General features: G+C 41.0%; 1 non-coding gene across 1 annotated transcript; it reads right to left on the reverse strand.

Annotated features, from left to right (window-relative positions):
- Positions 1-15347: 15347 nt before the first annotated feature.
- On the reverse strand, positions 15348-15454 carry LOC145626018 (small nucleolar RNA R71). Its single transcript, XR_014110902.1, has one exon. It is a non-coding gene; the product is annotated as a small nucleolar RNA R71 (small nucleolar RNA).
- Positions 15455-19898: the final 4444 nt, after the last annotated feature.

Here is a 19898-nt window from a genome sequence, read left to right on the forward strand (position 1 = left end):
AATTATAAATCATAAAAGCAAAGTAATACTGATCTAATCCCTCTTCACCTTAGGATCCTCCTTCTCTTTTTCAACTAGGTCGGCCTTCACCATTAATGTGTCTTTTGTAGCTCGAACCGTCACACCCCTAGTTGAACTTTCACCCCTTTCACCCTTCTTAAAATTCTTTGGTTGTTTCTCTCTATAAACCATCTTCTCCTTACCCTTCGCTTTCACATAATTCTTCCTCTTCGGCATTATAGGAGTCTTAAACTCAATCCCTTGTGTTCTTGGACCTAGACGATCTTTAGGAGGTGCTTTCTTATTTCCAAGACGACTCTTCACATCCGATTTGCGTGATCCGACTCGTTCCCTCCTACTTCTAGGATTCAACCATGCCTTGTATGCATTAGATAAAGGAGGATTTGCTTGGTTACTTGCAGAAACGGCCCACAAAGGTCTTCCAATCCAATAAGTCTCGTATTTGTGAACGTTACTTTCATGCAACGATACTTCACGAGGACTATCGTTATAGCGTGGAACTACTTGTTCAAGTCCATACTGTCGCATCAGTCAAGAAGGACAATAAAAAGTAAGTCTTGAGATACTAGGAACACGACAATACGGAGTATCATTCGTACCAACCATCCTAATAAGCCTCCACCAAGGCACCACCCAACGAATGGAAAATTCTCTCTTTGCAAAGAAATTTTTCCAGTCTTCATACGACATGTTCACAGAGTAATTCTTCTTCCTGCGGACTAGATCGTTAGGGCCATATGTTTCAATATCGTCGGGGGCTTCAAATAGTTCTAAACGCTCCATCAACCAAATATGCGAAAAAAAAGTAGTCAAAAAAAAAAATATTAGTGGAAAAAAAAAATTGCAGATTCCCCGTGACACGGCAGATTTCACCGTGTCACGGTAGGGAGCCACCGTGACACGGTGCTTGTTTTGTGTCACGGGGGCTACTCAGAGCGTATTTTTACCTGCAGCAGTACTAGAGAGCCCTTCCTGATGGCTTTCCGGTCAGCTTTTGCTTCGTCGAGGCCATGAAATGTTTCTCCAAGGCACGTAGGCATAGGAGACCTCCCAGATTCAACATGTTCAAGCACAGACGCAAGACAAGCATGTCCTACCCTACCGTTTGCAAATAAAAGCTTGCTAAACATGCAAAAATATATGCCCTTCTACGGTATACATGATAAGACTCAGAGATAGGGCGATTGAAATATAAAGTTGCAAGTTTTTCTAAGTCTACCTCATTACCACACACAATTTTATTTAAATCTGGATTTATTAAATTCAGATGGCGTTCAAAATCTCGGTAATAATACTCCCGTAGGGTAGGCATGGCAATAAGATTTCTGGCAGGAAATCCAAAACTGGCACCGAATTCCTCCGGCAGGGGACATATTTCATTGTAATCAAATTTAAAACAATGTGTTTCTGGACTCCAATAGTCTAATGATGCCCTAAGAAAATCATGTTCAATCGCTACATGCCTCAGGGCTAGTAAACCCCTGACATGAAACAATTCTAACTCTCTTTTGTCAGCATTGGTCAAAGAATAAGACCAGTCGCGCAATGTATTATCAAAATTTTGAGACATTATTATTGAAATATGAAGTTCTAATTATTTTGTGTTTCGTAATTATGCATATGACGAATATACTGGTCCTATTTTATAGCAAAAGCGCTCGGAACTACTCAGAAATTATTTTTCCATACGCGTAAACCACACCGTTGTAGAATACGCGCACCGTGACACGGGGAGTCCCACCGTGTCACGGGAATTTTTGTCGCGACACGACAATTTTTGCCGTGACACGGTGTACAGTGTCGTGTCGCGGTGCCCGCGCGTTTTATTTCTTTATCTTTTCCTGTATCTATCCGGATTTTTTTTAGTATTTTATCTTCACCGTTTATTTTTCTGTTTTTCGAGAGTTTCATTCCTAATAAAATTCTCAACTCTTTTTTAATTCTTTTATTTTTTTTATTTTATTCTTATTATTTTATTGTTATCATTTTATTTTTATTTATTTATTTATTTATTAGTATTTTATTCATTTTATTTTTATTTTTTCTTTATTATTTATATATTTATTTATTTATTCTATTTATTATTTTTTTTCTTGTCTATTTATTTCTTTTTCTTTTGGGGAAGGTCGGTACCCTCCACTTACTCCACTCACGTTTCTTGTCGCGTCATTAATAAATACACAATCAGTGAGTCTCAAGCACACACTAACACACACTAATAAATACATAAACGGTGAATAATGTACAAAATGAGTCATTATAAATAAGCAGCGTCAAGTGTCATCACAGTATGTACAAATAAAGACCCTCGGTCAAAAATCTGCAGAACTAGAAGAGTTAGGATCGGTGTCATCTCCATCATGTGAATATGGGAACGGTGAGCCAAAGAGTTCCGCCATCATCCGAGTACGAGGTGTAGTATCCCTACTAGTCCCTGTAACTCCAGCAACAGTCAAACTCAAAGCAAGACCCGTCCAACCGGGAAACGGTGTAGACTGACTCAAAGAAATGGGAATCGTCGGTGGAGGCATCGTCCCATACACTGGAACTGAAAACAAGACCGATACCGGTGGAGGAATCCTAGACGACAGAGCTGAAAATAAGCCAGGATCCACGAGAGTCAAAACTCGCCTAAACTCAGGCTGTGAAGGCTGTGAAAACGACTGTTGCTGCCTCTGACCCTGACCCTGTAAGCGCTGGGAAGACCGAGGCTGCTGAAACGGCTGAGAATTCTGAGGATCCCGCGGAGACTGAGAATGCCGATGAACCTCAAGAGATCGTCTACCACGACTAGGCTCCCCCTCGTCCGAGCCTCTACGCCTCGAGCGCGAGCGGGACCTCTGTTGCTCCTGAAGGATACAAAATCAAAAGACGTCAACAATGCAAAATAAAACAAATGGTAAGAATGGAAGAAAGTGAACATACCTCTAAAACATCGTCAGAGCTTCTCCGACAACTCGCGCCACGCCGAAGCTTGATGATGCAGTACTTCAGAGCATCAACCAGCTTCATGAATCCCATCATCTCCGGGCGGTTAGGCTGAGAATGAAACGAAGAAAAATCAGTAACAAGCGGTGTTAAGAGGGATGAATAATGCATCAAAAGCTTACCGGCTGAAAAACCTCAGGCAGAGACTCCTGCGCCTATCTGAAACCCTCTGGCGCGTCAGCAATAGGGTCCTTAGTAATACCAATTGGCCCTGGGTAGCGGACAGATTGAGGCGGAATCTCAATCCTCCCCACGGGGCGAACAATCATCTAAAAATACGATCGAATAATCAAGTTATTCAACTATTTAAACAGAGACTAGTGACAAAAATCCTCAAAAGAAATCATACCACAGGAAGGTGGGGTGGAGGAGCCAAAGAGGGAAGCAAGTCCTGCGCGTAATCACCCTCCATGTGCACAAGCTCCTGCCAAGGAAAAGTGTAGCGCTCTCCCCTGTTTATCAACTCCCTAAGCAAGCGCGAGTCTAGCATCGACTCCGGTGGAGATAAGGGCACCACAAAGCGATCACCACTGTGCTGACGAACGACACGCTCCCCCAAATACCAGACAAAGCGTTCGGTACCAACCAAAACAGTGCGGTAAGCTGAAAGCTGGAAGGCCTCGGGAAGATTAGTCATCCCAGCCCAAGGACGATATTGGACATCAATAGCAACTTGAAAACCATAAAAAGTTGCAATGAAGCAACGGAAATAACGTCAAGAGAGAAAATAAGAGGCTACAAAAGTAATTCTTACGCCAACAGAAGAGGTGCCTCGGCGTAACAGCCCGCGCAGCGCAGAGACATACTCCACCTGTGACTCTCCTCGGTCACGCCAGCTGGCCCCGACAGGGAAGTCATGAACCGCTCCACGACGCCGTTGAGGAGCCAATCCTGGGAAGTACTCGTAGAACCATAGCTGCAATGAAAAGTAATCTTTGAGCACATGAGTCGAACAAATTAAAGTAAAACAAGAAGAGGAAAGGATCGTCACCTCTACGACTCTCCATAAACCGTAGATAGTGAAAGGGGACTCGTCGTTCAGCTGCCTACAGCCATGACGTAACGACAAGAGAAGGTCGGCATATCCGAGGCTGGTCCAGCTAAAGAATCCTATCTCACTGATCGTGACAAAAGAAGGGAGGTAGCAAAGGAGTGCACGTGAACTCCTATCAGGAGAAAGAGTCCTGGAAACGAGAATCAAAATGATGATCCGCACTCGCTGCTCAGCTGATGTCTCCTCCATGTCAAAACCACAGGCTAGAACCGAAGCCAACTCTGATCGCCCGCTCCTAGGAACACTTCGAGACACTGGCTGGGTCCTGATATGTTGAACGATCGGACCTAACAAATCAGCTGCCTCAGCCGCTCCCCAAGAAAGATCAGACATCTGTGCTGCGGCCCGGTCAGTGAAGTGTAGACCGCTAATCATGCTAAAGTTCAGAGGGGTCACTGTCATCTCCCCCCAAGCAAAGTGAAAGGTGTTGGTAGTATCCCAAAAATACTCCAACAATGCGCGAACGACTGTCGCACTACAACCCCGGGGGCTGCGAAACCCCACGATCGCCGAATAAAAGTCCACTAAACCAGCTGATTCCCATAAGGCGTTCGTAGCAGGGTCCCTCGTGATAATCCGATGAAGTCGAGGAATAAAATCTCCAGCTCCAGAACCGTGGTGGCGAAGCGTGCCGTCAACTATGTCGGCAAGTGGGCGATGAGAAACGTGGTTCTCACGACAGAAAACCAACTGGTCTGAAGTCCAAGGAGGTGGAACCCACCTACCTCTACTCGTAGAGGCCCGAGGCTCAGACTCTAAGGCGTCGTCATCCATACCCTCGGGAATCATGGGAGTGTCCTCCCGATAATCCTGACGTCGGCCATGCGTAGAAAGATCGTGATCCCGTCGTCTAGGCATGCTATTATAAAAATAAAAATCTAAATGCTTAGCATCATTTCCTAAGACATTTAGTTATTTATATCGAGTTGCATTTTAATAAAAAAATCTAAATGCTTAGCATCGCTTCCTAAGTTATTTAGTTATTTATTGCCTTATACGCTAAATTTTTACCTCAAGGCTAAAAATTGGCAAAATAATGAAATTATTTATAGTACTTAGTTTCTCCATGACGAACTAATACTATGTTCTCCTAATTGCATGATACTATGTTCTCCATGACAATGTAGTACATACACAACACAAAACATGTTTCAAAATTGCACAAAAACAATAGATCGACGCATCATAGAATATTTTACAAGATCTACAACCAACATGTCATCATTTCAAGTGCAAAAGAACAACATGAACAACAAAGAACATCATTTACCACAAGTAGTACCAAAAATGGTGATTTGCTCAATTGTTCGCCAAATTATGCAATTTTTGTCTCAAATTGCCCATAAACACGCATACACACATATACAAGTAAAATCATGGCAAGAATTTCAACATAAACCTCAAAATCAAAAAATCCCCAAATTGATTTTTAAGGGTTTTTACATGAAATTATTTGAAGCAAATTTGAGACAAAAATCAAAGGAAACTTACATAGATCCTTGTGGAGAACCAAAAATGAAGAAAGTAGCAAAAATCTAGAGCCAAATTGATGAAAGTTCGAGCTCCAAAATTCGCAAAAAAACCGAAAACACCAGAGCAGCCGCCGCAACACGGCCAGCTTACACCACGACACGGTGAGAAAGTACCGTGTCACGGATCTTAAATACCATGTTACGGTGATTTCAGGAGTCGCCGGAGCTCCGATAAACAGCAACAGCAGCACAGCAGTGGGCAGCAATGAACAGCAGCAAGTAGTAGCAAAAAAAAAAGGAGGAAAAAACCGTAGAACCGCAATGACAAGGGAAGAAAATCCGGCTGACGGAAGAAAAACCCGAGGGCCGGTGAGCCGCCGCCGTGGCACGGGAATCCGAGCAGTTAAGGTAAAAAAATGGAGTGAAAACAGGACAAGAAAGAAAAATGGTGAGTGAGCAAAATAGGAGAAATGACTGATATTTAAAGCCAAAAATAACTGTTGCACGACCCCGTTACAGTTCCACATTTTCCGTTATTGAGTAATGGTGTTCAGGCGCGTGGAACGAAGCGCGTGGAATTTTTTGTGCCAAAAAAATTCCCGTGACGCGAGATTTACTCTCGTTTAACGGCAAACTAGAACCGTGTCACGGGATTTATCCACGTGGCACGAAGTTCAAGTTTTTGGTCCTGCACACTTTTTGAAGCTATAAGCAAATATTCTCGCCATTTTGACCAAAATTGCACTATTTTCCGCGCAAACTGGACAGTTAATTTTTCAGTAAGATTACGCGGAAAATTCTAACTGACGGTTGGAGGGTACCAAAATTACTATATTGCCCCTAGAAGCATTAAAGTCAATTTTTGTCGATATTTTAAGCACCTAATATGGTCAGATAATCGACTTGAAGGTGTGAATCATCTGTGGCCCCCGTTCGGGGATAATCGAACCATCATACACTTGCAAATTTCAGCAATTACAGTAGTCGTCGGCTTTCCTCAAGCATGGAAAGCGTTATCGGTGGATTTTTCTTCAAGTATAGAAAACCGCCAAGTCGGCTTTCCTCAAGCTTGGAAAGCGTTATCGGTGGATTTTTCTTCAAGTATAGAAAACCTCCAAGTCGGCTTTCCTCAAGAATGGAAAGCGTTATCTGTGGATTTTTCATCAAGCATAGAAAACCGCCAAACTCCTTTGTCGGCTTTCCTCAAGCATGGAAAGCATCATCGGTGGATTTCTTCAAGCATAGAATGACACCAAATTCATACGTCGACTTTCCTCAGGCATGGAAAGTATCATCCGGTAGGTTTCTTCAGGCTTAGAAAACTACCAAACTCCTCAGTCGGCTTTCCTCATGCATGGAAAGCGTTTCAACGAACGTTATCCGGCGGATTCCTTCAAGCATAGGAAGCTGCCAAACTCATTTGTCACCGATACACTGGTGTTAGATACGTATTCTATCCTTTTACTCTTTTATCTGTGGAATTAACATTTTTCTGCAGGTATCGGCGTATACAGAGTGATTTAGGATCGCAGAACGTCTTAACGCGTTTTCTTCCCCGTTTATTAAATATTTCCCGCGTCACTCAAAAATTGCACCGTGTCACGGGAATGTTTCCCGTCTGATGGTGGACTTCCCTTGTCACAGTACAGTTTTCCGTGTCGCGAGAAACTTTTTTAGGGTTTTTATCATTTTAGGGTTCCGTGTGTTCCCTCAGCACATTTTCTCTATAAATACCCCCTCATTTATGATTTACGGGGCATCAATTAATTCTCTAGTTTTTTCTCTCTTCTATGCTCAAGCCTAAACTCTAGCCTACCCTTCTTATTTCAAAATTCCTTCTTCAAGTACTCCAAGGAGTCCATACTTTACTGGTGGTTCTGTCCTTAAGCCAAGGCGTGAAAGGTATAACTGTTTGAGGGTTTGGCCCCAAATCAATTCTATTTAATCTAATTTAGTTATTGTTTTTTTTATTATTTCCTTGAAGTTACTAACACGTTTATTATTTTGTAGTTGTAAACAAACAGAATCAAAGTAAGAATTATGTTCCTTTTATTTCTATTATTTTTCTAACGATTTTATATTGTTGGAATTATGGTTAAATTGCTTCCAATATTAATGTTTATTTTATTATTATTATGATCACCATATTGCATGTTTAAAGGGAATATGTAATTTAAAATCATGCCTAATAAGATAATTTGGACAACCGGTTTAGGTTCCTTTTTAATCTTGTTGTTTAATCAAGTGATCACAATATTTTAGAATTATATGTTGCATTAATATTCAACCAATTAAGCCTAATAATAGTTTGGAGCAAATTGAATTTTTTTTTGTATGCCTTTGAGATTGCAGGAATCACTTTTCACTATAAGAATCGAGTAGAGGCCAATACGGGCGAATGTGACTCCATGACTCACTTCGTACCATCATTCCCGATCCTCCTTTCGTGGTTCCGAACCATATGGAGTTAGTAATTTCATGGATTATGAATGGGGTGTAACCTTCACGGGTCAATCGTAGTTTCCTATCGTTGTCCCTTAATCGTGATTGCCTTAAATGATCCGTGAACGGTTTACAAGTTCCTTCAAAACTTGTTGGCGGCTCCCTACTTTCCTTGTCCCTAATCGTATTATGTCAATTCCCACTTCCTATGAGTGCCAAGCATATTCACCACATGCTTAAGGTAGGCGCACTTCGAGCGACGCCTACAAACCTGTATTTTCTTGCTTTTTAGTCTCGCTTTCTCTTATGAAAGGAGAGAGAAGGGATTTTAATGTGTTTATTGAGTTTTTGTACAGGTTTGAAGGAAAAGAGTTAGTCAATTTTGGAGAAAAAAGAAGTAGACACTCGTACTCATAGTGTAGTAGTGCGCCCGACCGGGCGAAGCTTCGCCCGATCAGGCGCGAGAGCTAAGAAGAAAAATCACCGATTTTTGCCCGACTGGGCGGTGCCTCGCCCGACCGGGCGCGAGAGTGAAGAATAATTAAGAAGTTGCATCGCTCGACCAGGCGAGATGGCGCCCGACTGATGAGTGGCATTTATGCCACTCTTTTATCCTTTTTCTCTAAGGATTTTCTCCTCATTTGCGCTTGTTTGGCCCTTTTTCTAAGCATTTTTACTTAGTTTTGCTTCCTCTTTCCTTTTCTCCCTTATCTTCCCTTTTCTTAGTCTTCTCGCTTTGTTTTTATTTTGATCTCCATGCTTTGGTTTTGTAGGTATTATGCGCCGAAAGAATGAGGATATCAAGAAGCCAAGTTATCTGTTGCGCGCGGGGTGTTGTGCGGCTTATGCGCGAGCGCACATGTGAGGCTGTGCGGGCGCGCAGCCCTGTCAGAACCCGCACAGCCAGACTGAAGAAACAGAGCAAAACCAGAGAGTTTGCGCGACCCTATGCGCGACCACTGCGCGGGCGCGCATACCTTTGCGCGGGCGCGCATGACTCATGTGCGGGCGCGCTCGTTTTCCCCGTACCCACAAAGTTGCGGCCGCACACTACGATGAGAGGGCGCACACACATTGTGTGCGGGCGCACAGGACTCATGTGCGGGCGCGCACGACTGGGTTTACGATTTATTTGCGCCTTGTTGTCCAAGTCTCTTTCTTTTGTGTGGAGCCACATATATATAGACGGGACTCTTTGTAAAAAAGGGATACTTAGTACTAATTCCAAAGAACACTAGACTAATCTAGAGAGAGAAAAGAGATTGTTATTCAAGCTTCCTTTGTATTCAACTTTGCTCAAGTTTTAATCTTCCATCAATCAAGCAAGCACCAAAGTTTTCATCTTTCTTCAATCCTTTCTTTAGTAATATCTTCTCCTTTCCTTTGGCATTATTTATGTTTTTTTTTGTTACTTATTTTTGTCTATCTTATTAGTTCATCTTGTTGTTATTGATTTCATATATTTCAATCATGCCTTGCTTTGAGTTTTTTGTGTTTATTTCTAGTTTTGATATTATGTTTAATCTCCCTTCTCTAGGCTAAACTCTTAGCTAGGGGAAGGGGGTGGAAGATATGTATTGAATGATGGATGAATGATGATGGTTGGATCGAACTTATGCCATATATTGATGAAAGACATGATTTTTATTAGCTTGGGATTATTGTTGCACTCTATTTGATATTTTCTAGTTCAAATGCATGAAAGTGATTTGAATTAGATTAGGATCACCTCTATTTTAACGATTGCATGAGAATGAGTTATTAAAGTGGAGTTTTTATGGATTGTGCTTGTTTATTCCCTTGATTTGGTTATAACTAATAGGATGCATGAGAATGATCCTTATTAGGGGAGACCTCTTTCATTGATTTGCCTAGACTATTGCATGAGAATGAATTGTTTAGGTAGAACCTTGAGTTATGTGGCATATGTTTCATGACAATCACCGTTATTCTCCTCTTTCTAATCATATTGGACACCCCCGAATCCCTAGCGTAATTTTCTATTGATTTTATTCATCTTTATCTTTGCTTATTCGTAGTTTTAGTGCTTTTTATCCAATATATCAACAAAAACATTTCCCCTCTTGACTCTTGCATTAGTGATAATGATGTTGGACGAGTGAGCTTCCTTAGTGGTTCGACCCTTTACTTGCCACTAACTAGTTTAGTGTAAGTTTAGGCATTATAAATTGTTAATTTGATTAGGGTCAGTAGAACCAACGACCTATTGAACCTCGATCACCGACCGGGCGCGAGAAAGGGAAAAATTAAATCTTCAGATCGCTCGACCGGGCAGTGTGGCGCCTAACCGGGCGCGAACCAAGCTGTTCGTTTTTTCCCACTTCTTTCTTCTTTCTTCTTCTTCCTCCTTCTTTCTTTTCCCATTTTTTTCTTTTTCTTCCACTGTTTCTCTCTCTAAAAACTCCATTTTCTCTACCTTGTCTCTAAGATTTCCTCTCAATTTCTTACCCAAATTCAAAAATAATTACATATTCTTACTCCTCTCTTTATCCTCTTCATATCTATACCAAAATTCCTCAATTCCAATAAAAAATTTTCATACCCATTTTTTCCAAATGGCACCAAAGAGGGTAAGATCAATTCTCGGGGGAAGTTCTAGTTTGAGACAACAATATGATCCGGAGTAGCAGCTTCCACAAAGGCCAACCATCTGAGTCACTACTCCAACACAAAAGGAACGCTCGAAAATATCTATGAGAGTGAGGTAATCCCTTCATGGTGGTTACGCCGCCCTACCCTCGAGTCTTTAGGCTTATTTGATTATGTTAGACGATTCATGAACGATATAGGAATGGAAAAATTTGTTGATATGCAGTATCCTACGTATCGTGAATTGACATGTGAATTTCTTTCCTCTTTGAATGTTGTTAATAGTAAAAATGGGCCGAATTTGTTTTTTAGGTTGAACAATAGGAATATTAGTTTAACTTATTTTGAATTTGTAAATTATTTGATTTGGAATCTGAATTACCTCACCTTTGGCATGCTGATTATAAAATGGATGATGTTTACCGTGTTTTAACTGGTTTGCCGGCCCCTAACGCCCAACATGCTAGTGCCCGACCTTTCCATCACCTTGTTCCTAAATTATGGCAAAGATTTTCGGGTGTTTGTTTTTTAGGTAGGAACGAACCGCATGATGCAGAAACTAATGAACTAGATGTAATTGGACATTATGTGTTTGGGTATGGTAAACGAAACATGGGTAGATACATTATCCACCACCTTAGTAGACATGCCACGGCTAGTACCCCTATTAAGTTAGGAGGCCTAGTTACTAGGATAACAATCAAGAAAGTCGGGTTTGTTGAGAGTAGGCCTAACGGTCTTACTAATTGTGGGGCGGACACTTATATGAACATTAGGCAACTTGAGGACTTTGGTTGGGTGAGATTGGATGGCAAAAAAATCCCCCATTAGTGTGTTAGGTTAGCAGCTGAGCAACCCTTGCCTATCTTTTCCCTGCCTAACCTTGACTTGACTGCCTTTCCCCCGGGGCAAGAGTCTTACACATATGACATGCAAGTTGCCCACGTCTGGGGTCAAGCACAGCCAGTTCCACCACCCCAGCCTGAGCCCGTGGTAGCACCATCACCACCACGTATGCCTCACATGCCTCCACCTCATTATAGGACTGACTCTGAGATAGTTAAGGACTGATAGGGATAAGATAGGTCGTTAAGCTACTACCCTAATCAAATTAATCATTTATAATACCTAAAATTACACCAAACCAGTTAGTGGCAAGTAAAGGGTCGAACCACTAGGGAAGCACACTAATTCAACATCAATAATCACTAATACAAGAGTAAAAAGGGGATTGTTTTTGTTGGTTTTGTTGAGTAAGAACACTAAAACTACAAATAAGCGAGAAATTGATGATTAAAACCAAGGGAAAATGACGTTAGGGATACGAGGGTGTCAAATATGATTAGAAAGAGGAGAATAATGATGATTATCATGAAACACATGCCAAAGAACACAAGATTTTACCTAAACAATTAATTCTCATGCAATAGTCTAGGCAAATCAATGAAAGAGGTCTACACTAATAAGGATCATTCTCATGCATCCTATTAGTGACAATCAAATCAAGAGAATAAAGAAGCACAATCCATAAAAACTCAACTTTAATAACTCATTCTCATGCAATAATTAAAATAGAGATGATCTTAATCTAGTTCAAATTACTTTCATGCATTTAAACTAGAAAACATCAAATAGAGTGCAACAATAATCTCAAGCTATTAAAAATCATGTCTTTCATCAATTTATGGCATAAGTTCAATCCCACCATCATCATTCATCCAATATCAACTCATATCTTCCACCCCCTTCCCCTAGCTAAAAGTTTAGCCTAGAGAGGGGAGATTAAACATAATATCAAAACTAGAAATAAACTCAAGAAACTCAAAACAAAACATTATTAAAATCAATGAAATCAATAACAACTAGATGAACTAATAAGAATAACAAGAATAAGAAACAATAAAAAAAAATAAAACTAAAGGAAAGGGGAAGAGATTACAAAAGAAAGGATTAATGAAAGATGAAAACTTGGATTCTTGCTTGATTGATTGAAGATTAAAACTTAAGCAAAGTTGAATACAATAAGGGATGCTTGAATAACAGTCTACTTTCTCTCTCTAGATTAGGCTAATAATCTATGGAATTAGAACTAAGTGCCTTTTCATTACAAAGAGTCCCGTCTATATATATGTGGCTCCCCCCAAAAAAAGAAACTTGGGCAACAAGGCTAATAATCTATGGAATCAGAAACCCAGCGGTGCGCGCCCGCGCAGTGGTAGTGTGCGCCCTCTCATCATATTGCGCGGCCGCAACCTTGAGGGTACGGTGAAATGAAGCGTGCCCGCGCAGCAGGTCGCGCGCCCGCATAGAGGCTGCACAATAGATCACACAAACTCTCTGGTTTGGCTCTGTTTCATCAGCTTGGCTACGCGGGTTCTGATAGGGCTGCGTGCCCGCACAGCTAAGGGTGCGCGCCCGCGCAACAGCAGCACAGTAGCCCGCGCATAACAGTTTTCTTGGCTCCTTAAAATCCTCTTTCTTTCAGCACATGATACCTTCAAAACACAAGCATGGAAATCAAAATAAAGAGAAGGCAAGAAGACTAAGAAAAAAGAAGATAAAAGAGAAAGGAGAGGAGGATACAAAACTAAGTGAAAATGCTTAGAAAAGGGCCAAACAAGTGCAAATTGAGGGGAGAATCCTGAGAGAAAAAAGGATAAAAGAGTGGCATAAATGCCACTCATCAAGGACCTACAGAGTATTGATGTGTCCGATTTATATAGTGTTTTACCCCCGTCCCTTGGTCATAATTAGTAGTGTTTATGGCTCTTTAGAACCACTTTTATTTCTAATTGGTGTTTTCTAGTGATTTTGTAGTTTTACTTGTGTTTTGTAGGAAATTGCTTATTTGGAGCGTTTTCCGGGTTTTTCATGGAGCAACTACGGACATTAGGAGGACACGACCATTCTTGAAGCCCACGACCGGTTAGAGCCGGTGATTAAGGGCTCGGTGTGTGATACCGGGGCATTTGGACCAAGTATTCAAGACCCAAAGAGGAAATCCGGATTGAGACGAAGAATCATGTCCAATCAAAGTCCAAGCCTCGAGGAAGAGACCGGGCCCGATCGGGCAAGCTTGCGCTCGATCGGGTGGGCGCGCAGAAGAAGATATAAGCAAAGGCACGGCCGATCAGGTGAGCGTTAGCTCGATCGGACGCGGCTGCCCAGAAGAAACTTGAAGAAAAAGGCAGGCCCGATCGGTCGCGTCTTTTTGGAGGCACCTGATTGCCGAGATCTTATTTTTAATTAGGATTTATTTTAGAGATGTTTAAGTACGATTTTAGTACGCAATTTTTAATTACCTTGTCTTTTAGACTTTCTCTCTCTACTTAGTCTATTTTCTCTCTCTAGAATTCTCTTAATTTTGTTCTTAATTCAACTCCTTAATTCAGATTACTTTTGGTAACGATTTCTTCTCTATTAATTTCAGTTATTTTCTTTAATTCTTTCATCATGTCTTGTTTTATTTCATTGATTAGTTTAGATTTGATTATGTGTGAGTAGTTTTACTTCTAGGGTTTGTGGGGATCCATAAATAATATGAAGGGGTAATTTATTGTTGTTGATTATCAATGCTAGATTAATTTCCTATTGATTGATTTAATGCTCTGTGACTAGATTTGGCCTGATCTTTTATGCATGAGTTTGAAAATATTGATTCGAGGTTCGAGAGATGAGAATTGATGTTTACGTCTAGTTTCAATAGGCAGGTTAATTTATAAATGGTTAAGTCGAGATTCGCGAGATGAGATTTAATACCGGTAAATTAATTATGTGATTGTAATACGTAGCAAAAGCCCTTTATGATCTGATTAATTTATGCATTGATTATTGATTATTATGTTTTACCCTGGAATGTTATTTATTGGTGAACCTACGCCCTAGGACTTTATTATTTGTTTTCTCTTTACTCTTAATCTCCGTAGTTTAGTTTTATATTAATATTATCAAATTGTTACTTAATAATTTAGATTGCTTTAATTAATTAGGAATAAAAAGACTTGTTTCTCTGTGGATTCGACCCTACTTCCCTATCTGCATTACTTAGAGGATTTAGGAATTACCTTTGATTAGGTGATACGACTTTAGCCTGTCAAAATTTTGGCGTCGTTGCCGGGGAAACGGTTTTATTTTTATTTCTGATTATTTTTGTAGTCTAGGTTATTTCTTTTTGTCTCAGAGAACGTCAGTTCTTTGAGGTAAGTCTCATATTTGTTTTTAGTTCTTTGTTTATGCCCTGGTATTCCAGATCAGGTTACATCCCATTCGATCCTGAGATCGAACAATCTTTCTATAGACAGAAGAATTTTCACAAGCAAATTCTGGCGGGTTATGGTGATAATAATAATCACCGAGACCCTCCAACTGATTCTAGCGATTCAAAGGTATCTTCAGATCTAGAATCAGAGATGGCGGTTCCAAAGAAGCTTAGTGATTATTCACAACCAAAGTTTACAGACTTTCCACACCTTACTCCCACTCCAGCTCTTGATGGGGTACAGTTTGAGATTAAACCCTAATTTATAACGATGATAGAAAGGAAGCAATTTAGTGGAGCTAAGCGAAAGATTCAAATCTTCATATTGCAGACTACTGTCAGTACTATAAGACCAAATCAGGGAGATTCTCTTTCCTTTTTCTTTAACTGGAAAAGCCAAATTATGGTTTAATGGTTTAAATAGAACTGCACTTGGTATAACTGACTGGGAAACTCTTGTTTTGAATTTTTATAACAAATTTATCCTGAAGAGAGAACAGCTGTACTACGGAGTGCAATTCAGAACTTTGCCCAAGAAGTCGATGAAACTTTATATGAGGCTTGGGAGAGGTTCAAGGACCTACAGAGAGAATGTCCCCACCATAATCTGGCACAATGGCAGTTGATCCAAACCTTTTATAATGGGATTGGAAATTCATCTAAAATAATATTGGATTCTACATCTAGTGGGAGGTTTATGAACCTTAATGTTGATGATGCAGGTCAAGTTATTGAAGATATGGCAATACATAATTCCCAATATGGGAATCCCAGAGGCTTTGCTAATAAAGGGAAACATAGTGTCGACTCTGTATCCTTTTTACAAGCTCAATTAACCTCTATCTGCCAGAAATTAGATAATCTTAGCACTGCTAATGTAGCTAATGTTTCTGCAATTAATAATAATGCTAATGATGCTTTCTGTGAAAATTGTTGAATTATAGGTCATTGGGAGCAAGATTGCAGGAGTTTCGTGGGGCAAGTCAACGCCTTTCAAGCTTATAGGCAGAATAACCCATACTCCAGCACCTACAATCCTGGGTACCGGAATCACCCGTACATTTCCTAACGGAGCACCAATGTTCAAAATCCACCACCACCACAAGAATCACAAGCGTCATAACAAACTCAGCAGAAATATTACCACCCCAATGCTGGCAAGAAGAACCAACCACAACAACCCTCCTCATCTTTCGACCCTGCTTTGGTAGAAATTAGAGCGATGCTGGCTAGTATGTAGAAGCACATGGAGAGTAAAGATGCCCAAATTTATTGGATCCTAGCACACAATAAAATTGTAGATAATCAAATTGCGCAAATTTCCGCTACTCTGCAAGCCCGTCAACAGGGAGCCCTACCAGCACAGCCGACCAGGACTATAGATCAAGCCTATGCAATTACTCTAAGGAGTGGTTAAAACTATGAAGGGCCCCCTATGCCTAGAGATGATGAACCTGTTTAAATAAATAATGCTAATCTTGATTCCGTTAAACCTTACAATGTAGCTAATAGCCCCGCATGCCTAAAGAATAATACTAATATATCTGACTTTACATTGCAGGGTAAGACTCCAGGGAAGGTAGCAGCTCTAGATAAGAGCAGTAATGGTCCAAAGCCGGTTATCAAAATTCCATTCCCCAACCGTCACTTGAAAACAAATTTGGATAAGCAATTTGGTAAGTTTCTAGAGATGGTTAAAGAGTTGCAGGTAACAGTTCCCTTCACTGAATTAATTACACAAATTCCTGCATATGCAAAATTCATGAAGGAAATATTGACAAGAAAAAGGTCCATTAGTGAGGTAGAGACAATAGCTTTCACTGTAGAATGTAGTGTCGTACTTCAAAATAAGTCTCCACCTAAACTGAAAGATGTGGGCAGTTTTTCTATCCCTTGTCATATTGGCAATCTAATGATTAATAATGCATTATGTGATTTGGGCGCTAGCGTTTGTGTTATGCCATTATCTATGTGTTCCAAGCTGAATTTGAGTAAATTAAAAGCTACTAATATAACTCTATAAATGGCTTACCGTTCCTTTAAATACCCCCTAGGTGTTTTAGAGGACGTTCCTGTTAGAGTAGGCAAATTTTATATACCTGTTGATTTTGTTGTTCTTGATATGGCTGAGAATATGCAAACTCCAATTATTTTGGGTAGACCATTCCTTAACACCGCAGGAGCAATTATAGATGTGAAATGTGGCAAATTAACACTATCAGTAGGGGTCGATAAAATTATTTTTAATCTTAATAATACCCCTAAAAGCCCCATGACAGAGGAGAAGTGTTTTAGTGTTGATGTGGTTCAAAATTATTCTAACAAGCCCCAAGTTCTTGTAAAAGATCCTTTGGAGGCGGTATCTTGTGTTGCGTCTTCTACAGATGAGATAGAAAAATGGCAAAAGGAAGTTGATGCAATAGAAAGAGCCCTATACACTGTCGGTCTTGGCTTCGAAGATGAGATGGTGGAATTGAACAAGCAAGTTGTGGAAATTGAGCCTACAACAAGTGTTCCGCCAGGTCGAGTTGCAAATGCTAAATGTAGTGACAATTTGAAGCAACCATCAATCGAAGAGGGATCTCTAGTGTGTAGCATTGCAGAACCCCCAGCCCAAGTCAAGGAGGATCCACTAGATAAGGTGAATTGGCATCCCACAGGGTACGTTAAGAAGCTGCGTCGTGGCCTAAACACCGCTCGACCGGGTAAAAAACCACCTGATCAAGCGTTAAGCCAAGGATACTAGTTCTTGTACTTGGTAAAAAGGTCGTGCGGGACCTAGATAAACTAGCGCTTTGCGGGAGGCAACCTGTATTTCTTGCTTTCTAGACTAGTTTTTCCTTAATTTTATTTTTATTATTTTTGTAAGAGAAGTGAGGAGAGCGCAATTTTACCTTTTATAAGTGTTTTTGTACAGGTATTAGATCATAAAGTAAGGAGATTTAAAGAGAAAAAATTTAGAAGAAAAAGAGCATTCCGATTTGGGTAAGGGCCCGATCGGGCGGAGGCTCGCTCGATCGGGCGCCAACTTAAGGGTAAAAACCAGTTAGGCACGCAAATTGATTTTTATCGGAGCTTTATTTCGCCCGATCGGGCGAGACTCGCCCTTTCGGGCGCACAAGGAAGGAAGAAAAATCAAGGGAAATTCGTTTGGAGAAATCGAGTGAAGTAAAAAGATATATCGGGCGAAGCAAAGGGCGAAAAATCCTTCGAGTTCGCGCCCGATCTGGCGGAGGTCGCCCATCGGGCGCACACTGCACACATCTGGAAACACATATCTCGCCCGATCGGGCGCGGCTCGCCTGATCGGGCGCGCCTATTTTTAGCCGGGCCTTTATTTTCTTTTCTCATCCTTTCTTTTCTTTTTCCTTCTTACTTCTTCTTCTTCTTCTTGCACACTTTATCTCTCTAAAACCTCTATTTTTAAACCTTCAAACTCTTTTTCCTTCCAAGATCTCCTCAAATTCATCCATCAAAAGTCCAAACTTTTTACATATTCTTCATCCTTACACCTTCCTCTACATTCTCCATTAAATTTCTACCACTTTCTTTCAAGATTTCTCAAAACCCTTAGAGAGAGAAAGCTTTAAATCCTACCTTTTATACATAAAATGGCTTCAAAAAGATCAAGACAACAAAGAGGTGAAGGTTCGAGGCAACAACAACAACCCATGATTGACTCGGAGCTTCAAATTCCGGGATGGGAAGAAGTAGTCATCACCTCAACTGAATAACGAGCTAGGATGCTTAACCTCATCCAAGGTCAGGTAATTTCTACTCGATTTGTACATCATGCTACCTTTTCCAAGTTAGGAATTGATAAACCGGTAGAAAAATTGTTCAAAGGTATAGGAATGAGTGGATTTTTTCAAATGCATTATGACACCTATGATTATTTGAATTTAGAATTTGTTTCTAGTTTAAATTTTATTAAAACTAATGCTTTGATCACTCATGTCCAATTCCGATTGCTAAACAATGATGTGCGTTGAACTTTAAAAGAATTTGGAAAACTGTTTGAGCTTAAATCGGATAAACCTATTGAACGCTCCCAAGACTACATTGCCCTAGTCCATAAAAGACTCACTGGGGAGGGTTTACTCAACCTCCAACATGCCAAAGGGACGTGGATTCAACATCCAGTCCAAATGTTTTGGCAAAGGTTTGCCAGACTAACAATCTTTGGGAGGCATGAACCGGCAAATGTTAGGAGGGATGAACTTGAATTGTTGGCTTCCTATATGATCCCCAATGCTGAAAAACTAAACATAACGCATAGGATAGCCCAGCATTTTCAAAGGGCGGCCAATGCGGCCGAGGAGGGTAGGTCTAGGGCGCCTATCTATTTTGGGGGGTTGGTTACCCATATAGCGGTAAAACACCTAGGGTGGACCCCGACCGGCCGTAGGAAAGGGGAGGGTTCTACTGTCAAGGACCTATCATACTTAGAGGGCCTTAACTAGGTGCAACCTATGGGAGGAGAGACATGGTGGATAGTCCACCGGGAATCGGGTTGGAGAGACCAAGCTTTTAAGCTACCCAACCCCGCCTTGACCAAATTTAAGAAGGGGAAGCCTTCCTACACGTTTGAGTTAGACGGTCAAGGCGAGGTTTAAGAACCTCATCATTCACCACAACCCCACCCTTCACCCCAATACCAACCACCACCCCAACCCTACACATATGGCATACCCATCTCCTCCGTTGATTACAACATAGATCCCCATGCCCCTTATGACTTTTCGGCTTTTAGGAGCTAAGTTGACCGGATTGAGAGAGGGCAAGGGAGAGTGGAGGGTTTGGTGCAAAACCTAGACTCTAGGTTAAGCACCCTAGATAGGAGGGTTAGCCAAGTACAGAGGAACCTCGGGAGGGGTTTATACCCCATGTATGACGATTATGCACGCCGAGGGGCTATTCCCCCCGAGGCACTAGTTCCCGATTGGTTCCAATACCCCCAAGGAGGGTATTCGACCCCCGGAGCCTATGGTACTTATGTGGACTACTCGTCAGTCCATGGTCTATGCTCCTTTTGGAGGGATGGGGGGAAATG

Source organism: Chenopodium album, chromosome 3 (genome assembly GCF_948465745.1).
Source record: "Chenopodium album chromosome 3, dcCheAlbu1.1, whole genome shotgun sequence".
Classification (NCBI taxonomy): Eukaryota; Viridiplantae; Streptophyta; class Magnoliopsida; order Caryophyllales; family Amaranthaceae; genus Chenopodium; species Chenopodium album.